This window comes from Amphibalanus amphitrite, unplaced genomic scaffold (genome assembly GCF_019059575.1).
Source record: "Amphibalanus amphitrite isolate SeventyFive unplaced genomic scaffold, NRLGWU_Aamphi_draft 001884F_arrow, whole genome shotgun sequence".
NCBI lineage: Eukaryota > Metazoa > Arthropoda > Thecostraca > Balanomorpha > Balanidae > Amphibalanus > Amphibalanus amphitrite.
In genome coordinates this window covers 88,829-96,261 of record NW_024883377.1, presented here as the reverse complement: position 1 = coordinate 96,261, position 7,433 = coordinate 88,829, and the positions used below count along the sequence as shown (strand labels likewise).

General features: G+C 46.5%; 1 non-coding gene and 4 pseudogenes across 1 annotated transcript; all 5 read right to left on the bottom strand.

Moving 5' to 3' along the window:
* Positions 1 to 540: 540 nt before the first annotated feature.
* On the bottom strand, positions 541 to 711 carry LOC122375629 (annotated as a pseudogene).
* A 1,614-nt stretch (positions 712 to 2,325) lies between these two features.
* Positions 2,326 to 2,518, bottom strand: LOC122375645. Its single transcript, XR_006255435.1, has one exon. It is a non-coding gene; the product is annotated as a U2 spliceosomal RNA (small nuclear RNA).
* Positions 2,519 to 4,035: 1,517 nt separating this feature from the next.
* On the bottom strand, positions 4,036 to 4,213 carry LOC122375628 (annotated as a pseudogene).
* Positions 4,214 to 4,233: 20 nt separating this feature from the next.
* On the bottom strand, positions 4,234 to 4,353 carry LOC122375640 (annotated as a pseudogene).
* Positions 4,354 to 5,870: 1,517 nt separating this feature from the next.
* LOC122375621 lies at positions 5,871 to 6,045 on the bottom strand (annotated as a pseudogene).
* Positions 6,046 to 7,433: the final 1,388 nt, after the last annotated feature.

Here is a 7,433-nt window from a genome sequence, read left to right as displayed (position 1 = left end):
GTCACCCACAACTTCCCACACGCCCCCCACTGTCCATCACTGATACCGAATGAATAGTGATAAAGATGTCAGCTTTACAGGTACCTCAGTTAGATGATGATGCACCGTCTTTACTGAGTTTCACCAGATAGAGCGGCCTTTCCAGTCACATTTTAGGACGCCGATGCACCGTGTACTTGAAAGATGTCGATTGTCTGGGAACAAAATAAATGCGTGAATTAATTCGCCTATTGTAGCGGTTATCGTGGCTCGGGTCGGGGGCGGCACGTAGTAGTGGAATTCGAGAAAAAAAAAACGTCTATAATCATAATGATATTGATTGGGTCATTTTTCTTCATGACCTGAGATGACCTCAGGGACATTGAGGGGTCACAGGTACAATTTGCCGATACCCGCATTTTTATTCCATTTAGTATGAGCGTTTGTCTATGACCATGATCAAAAAGAGGCGTATTTTCATGTTTTGTCAATTTTTATTGTCATATATCTTAAAAGTATCTTTATCCTTTTATTTTCACCACATATCACAACGCATGATAACAAAAGTGGGCCGATCCTGGCTGTAGTGCAATGCCAGGCCAACCCGCGGCAGGGCTGGAGCAAGCTCCAAAAACCCCGCCAAAGTCCAAAAATCAGTTTAATATTCTGGTCCCCATGTAGGGGACGTATCAGATATTAAGCTGATAAGAACAGAGGTGGTATATAAGTGCATGTTGGTGGCATGGGTTTGGAAATGGTAAGCCAACCAAGAGCAAATATATCCCGACCTAGTGGTTTCAGACCGGTGTGCAAAAGGCCGAGAAGCGATACTTAAGCACAACACTTTTAGATACTTATGCAGTTAAGGGATAACTATTAGTACTAGTAACGATGCAGAGCTATAGCGTGAGCGCTAGTGGCCACGGCGAGTGATAAGAGTGGTCCATTATGTTACATTCAAAGTATACGCAGTTTCAGTTTATCCTCACCATGGTAAGTATCTGTAAGCACAAAAGATCGCCAAACTCGAAATAATTTCGAATTAGTGGCTCTCGACCGTGCGTTTGTACACACGCAAATGGAGACGGCGGCGCCGCGCCGACAGTTATCAGTGGTGCGACATCAGATGGCAGCACAGTCGAACACCACGACGTATGGCAGCGCTCTACCCCCCCCCCCCCCTAGCTCTACCCCCCCCCCCCCTAGCTGCATGCAGACAAAAGCATGCATCGCAAAAGTACGTATTGCACATGTACGTCAGCAAAAGTACTGATTAATCATGTACGTAACGAATAAGGCACGTATCGACAAAAATGTATCTTGATAGTAGTTAATGGCCGTTTTCACGACGGTCTATCCGGCGAATGCACCTGATGTGATCAAATCTGCACGTACTTTCTTTTACAGCAAATAGCTTCATTTTATGAATTTATTAGTGTTTTAATCGATGATGCTCTCTGAAAATATGACAAATCAGGCATATAAGAAATTAGTGCATATAAGTGCTAGCTGATAGCTGCTAAGAGGACACACTGAACCTGATTTGACCAATTCTGCACTTTATCTGTACCACCTGTGCATCAAATGTGTACCAGATGGCCGTCGTGAAAACGGCTAATATGAATAAATAAAGCATTTGTCAGGACCTTACCAAAGCACAGATGTAAGGAATGTCGATAGATACTGCTATTTTTCCAGTTACTTTTTTCATTTCGATATACGATTGCACGCCTCACGCTATAGCAAAACTAATAAAAAGAGAAAAGTTTTAAAAGCATATGATGCTTTACGTAAGGCAAAGCTGTCGTCACCCACAACTTCCCACACGCCCCCCACTGTCCATCACTGATACCGAATGAATAGTGATAAAGATGTCAGCTTTACAGGTACCTCAGTTAGATGATGATGCACCGTCTTTACTGAGTTTCACCAGATAGAGCGGCCTTTCCAGTCACATTTTAGGACGCCGATGCACCGTGTACTTGAAAGATGTCGATTGTCTGGGAACAAAATAAATGCGTGAATTAATTCGCCTATTGTAGCGGTTATCGTGGCTCGGGTCGGGGGCGGCACGTAGTAGTGGAATTCGAGAAAAAAAAAACGTCTATAATCATAATGATATTGATTGGGTCATTTTTCTTCATGACCTGAGATGACCTCAGGGACATTGAGGGGTCACAGGTACAATTTGCCGATACCCGCATTTTTATTCCATTTAGTATGAGCGTTTGTCTATGACCATGATCAAAAAGAGGCGTATTTTCATGTTTTGTCAATTTTTATTGTCATATATCTTAAAAGTATCTTTATCCTTTTATTTTCACCACATATCACAACGCATGATAACAAAAGTGGGCCGATCCTGGCTGTAGTGCAATGCCAGGCCAACCCGCGGCAGGGCTGGAGCAAGCTCCAAAAACCCCGCCAAAGTCCAAAAATCAGTTTAATATTCTGGTCCCCATGTAGGGGACGTATCAGATATTAAGCTGATAAGAACAGATACTACACTTTGATCTTAGCCAAAAGGCCGAGAAGCGATACTTAAGCACAACACTTTTAGATACTTATGCAGTTAAGGGATAACTATTAGTACTAGTAACGATGCAGAGCTATAGCGTGAGCGCTAGTGGCCACGGCGAGTGATAAGAGTGGTCCATTATGTTACATTCAAAGTATACGCAGTTTCAGTTTATCCTCACCATGGTAAGTATCTGTAAGCACAAAAGATCGCCAAACTCGAAATAATTTCGAATTAGTGGCTCTCGACCGTGCGTTTGTACACACGCAAATGGAGACGGCGGCGCCGCGCCGACAGTTATCAGTGGTGCGACATCAGATGGCAGCACAGTCGAACACCACGACGTATGGCAGCGCTCTAACCCCCCCCCCCCCCCCCTAGCTCTACCCCCCCCCCCCTAGCTGCATGCAGACAAAAGCATGCATCGCAAAAGTACGTATTGCACATGTACGTCAGCAAAAGTACTGATTAATCATGTACGTAACGAATAAGGCACGTATCGACAAAAATGTATCTTGATAGTAGTTAATGGCCGTTTTCACGACGGTCTATCCGGCGAATGCACCTGATGTGATCAAATCTGCACGTACTTTCTTTTACAGCAAATAGCTTCATTTTATGAATTTATTAGTGTTTTAATCGATGATGCTCTCTGAAAATATGACAAATCAGGCATATAAGAAATTAGTGCATATAAGTGCTAGCTGATAGCTGCTAAGAGGACACACTGAACCTGATTTGACCAATTCTGCACTTTATCTGTACCACCTGTGCATCAAATGTGTACCAGATGGCCGTCGTGAAAACGGCTAATATGAATAAATAAAGCATTTGTCAGGACCTTACCAAAGCACAGATGTAAGGAATGTCGATAGATACTGCTATTTTTCCAGTTACTTTTTTCATTTCGATATACGATTGCACGCCTCACGCTATAGCAAAACTAATAAAAAGAGAAAAGTTTTAAAAGCATATGATGCTTTACGTAAGGCAAAGCTGTCGTCACCCACAACTTCCCACACGCCCCCCACTGTCCATCACTGATACCGAATGAATAGTGATAAAGATGTCAGCTTTACAGGTACCTCAGTTAGATGATGATGCACCGTCTTTACTGAGTTTCACCAGATAGAGCGGCCTTTCCAGTCACATTTTAGGACGCCGATGCACCGTGTACTTGAAAGATGTCGATTGTCTGGGAACAAAATAAATGCGTGAATTAATTCGCCTATTGTAGCGGTTATCGTGGCTCGGGTCGGGGGCGGCACGTAGTAGTGGAATTCGAGAAAAAAAAACGTCTATAATCATAATGATATTGATTGGGTCATTTTTCTTCATGACCTGAGATGACCTCAGGGACATTGAGGGGTCACAGGTACAATTTGCCGATACCCGCATTTTTATTCCATTTAGTATGAGCGTTTGTCTATGACCATGATCAAAAAGAGGCGTATTTTCATGTTTTGTCAATTTTTATTGTCATATCTTAAAAGTATCTTTATCCTTTTATTTTCACCACATATCACAACGCATGATAACAAAAGTGGGCCGATCCTGGCTGTAGTGCAATGCCAGGCCAACCCGCGGCAGGGCTGGAGCAAGCTCCAAAAACCCCGCCAAAGTCCAAAAATCAGTTTAATATTCTGGTCCCCATGTAGGGGACGTATCAGATATTAAGCTGATAAGAACAGATTTTTTAGCGTATAGAGCATGTTTTAGCGGCGTGCTTTGTAAAAGAAAGGTAGCCAACCAAAAGCATGTCTATCCCGACCAATGAGCCGCGATCATGTGCAAATACCGGGGGAATGCCCCACAGATACTACACTTTGATCTTAGCCAAAAGGCCGAGAAGCGATACTTAAGCACAACACTTTTAGATACTTATGCAGTTAAGGGATAACTATTAGTACTAGTAACGATGCAGAGCTATAGCGTGAGCGCTAGTGGCCACGGCGAGTGATAAGAGTGGTCCATTATGTTACATTCAAAGTATACGCAGTTTCAGTTTATCCTCACCATGGTAAGTATCTGTAAGCACAAAAGATCGCCAAACTCGAAATAATTTCGAATTAGTGGCTCTCGACCGTGCGTTTGTACACACGCAAATGGAGACGGCGGCGCCGCGCCGACAGTTATCAGTGGTGCGACATCAGATGGCAGCACAGTCGAACACCACGACGTATGGCAGCGCTCTACCCCCCCCCCCCCTAGCTCTACCCCCCCCCCCCCCTAGCTGCATGCAGACAAAAGCATGCATCGCAAAAGTACGTATTGCACATGTACGTCAGCAAAAGTACTGATTAATCATGTACGTAACGAATAAGGCACGTATCGACAAAAATGTATCTTGATAGTAGTTAATGGCCGTTTTCACGACGGTCTATCCGGCGAATGCACCTGATGTGATCAAATCTGCACGTACTTTCTTTTACAGCAAATAGCTTCATTTTATGAATTTATTAGTGTTTTAATCGATGATGCTCTCTGAAAATATGACAAATCAGGCATATAAGAAATTAGTGCATATAAGTGCTAGCTGATAGCTGCTAAGAGGACACACTGAACCTGATTTGACCAATTCTGCACTTTATCTGTACCACCTGTGCATCAAATGTGTACCAGATGGCCGTCGTGAAAACGGCTAATATGAATAAATAAAGCATTTGTCAGGACCTTACCAAAGCACAGATGTAAGGAATGTCGATAGATACTGCTATTTTTCCAGTTACTTTTTTCATTTCGATATACGATTGCACGCCTCACGCTATAGCAAAACTAATAAAAAGAGAAAAGTTTTAAAAGCATATGATGCTTTACGTAAGGCAAAGCTGTCGTCACCCACAACTTCCCACACGCCCCCCACTGTCCATCACTGATACCGAATGAATAGTGATAAAGATGTCAGCTTTACAGGTACCTCAGTTAGATGATGATGCACCGTCTTTACTGAGTTTCACCAGATAGAGCGGCCTTTCCAGTCACATTTTAGGACGCCGATGCACCGTGTACTTGAAAGATGTCGATTGTCTGGGAACAAAATAAATGCGTGAATTAATTCGCCTATTGTAGCGGTTATCGTGGCTCGGGTCGGGGGCGGCACGTAGTAGTGGAATTCGAGAAAAAAAAAACGTCTATAATCATAATGATATTGATTGGGTCATTTTTCTTCATGACCTGAGATGACCTCAGGGACATTGAGGGGTCACAGGTACAATTTGCCGATACCCGCATTTTTATTCCATTTAGTATGAGCGTTTGTCTATGACCATGATCAAAAAGAGGCGTATTTTCATGTTTTGTCAATTTTTATTGTCATATATCTTAAAAGTATCTTTATCCTTTTATTTTCACCACATATCACAACGCATGATAACAAAAGTGGGCCGATCCTGGCTGTAGTGCAATGCCAGGCCAACCCGCGGCAGGGCTGGAGCAAGCTCCAAAAACCCCGCCAAAGTCCAAAAATCAGTTTAATATTCTGGTCCCCATGTAGGGGACGTATCAGATATTAAGCTGATAAGAACAGATTTTTTTATTCAGAAAAGTACATGGTGATAACAGGCATTTGGTGAAGGTACAGACAATTCGATACGGGTGGCAACAGTCATGCCACGTCCGTGTACAGTCCATGCACATATGGGATTACAAGGTGATAGCAATAGACCCCGCAGGGTCACCATGGCGGTCGGCCACACACCCCGGGCAAGGCTGGCGAGGGAGGCGGGGGAGGGGAGGGAGGCGGCAGCGGGGGAGGGACCCGGGCGGGGCGGCGGGGCGGGCCAGGGGGGGGGGAGGGCGGGTCGGGAGGATTAGCCGTGTAGTCTACATATATAGGCACCAGCCTCCATCACCAAAGCAGGGCACCTGCTGTGCACACCGGCACCAGTCAGGACCGACTCGTCGGTCGGGGCGGCCACCAGGGCCCACCGTGCCCGTCGCTGTAGCGACTCAGACCATCACCAGGTCAGCGCTCACCAGCATTAGCTCTACCAGCTAAGCAGTCTCAGCCGTGCCTCACCATCGTGTGGTGAGCTGCACAACGCCATCACCATGGCAACCCGTGGCACCACTCTACTATACGGCACCAAGCGAGGGGGGTACAGGGGTCCCCCCGACCCACACCGGCCGAGACCCACCGGGGCGCCGACCCCACACCACCGCCTCGGAGCAGGGAGGGTAGAGGGGTGCCAGACGAGCTCGGAGTGCGGGCCGACCGAGACGGGTAGCACATCAGCGCACACATCAGCGAATGATAAAGAGGCGGGAGGCGCCTGGGGACCAAACAGGTCCATCAGTGAGGTCACCGTAGGTACACATATTTACAGAATGGCAGGTCGGTGGCAGCGTGGGCCACGGACAACGGTAGTGGGCACTATTGGGCCACGAATAAAATACATGGGGCCAGCCAGCATCGGCAGGTCACGGAGGGTACAGGGTAGGCCGACCGAACGAAACGCACTATACAGTACACACATACATACAAAGGGCGCTCCTAGCGCAGCGGACAAAGGCGTTAGGCGCCGGAGGACCGCGGGGGTCGGTCAGTGCAGGCCAACTTCAGTATGGCCACGAAAGGCACCGGGATGGCCGATCAGACACATCGCGTTAACATGCATGTCGCGCTCCTAAGCCAACAGCCTACAGCCACTAACAGATTATTGGGCCGACACAGGCTTCGATTAGCATGGGCAGTATGTTGGAATCCAGTGTGCAATACATGGCATTGAGCAATGACACATGGTTAAAACACATACACAGTATCCCCACCCCCACCCGTCCCTTCCCACCCCATCCAACATACCCACATACACTGATTCACACACTGAGTCGTCCCGACCCGTCAACGGTACCACGCCCTGTCCAGTGAGACGGTCGGTACAGCGGGTGGACGGGTGGGTCCAACTGGGGACCGGAGGGGTCCTACTGGGGACCGGAA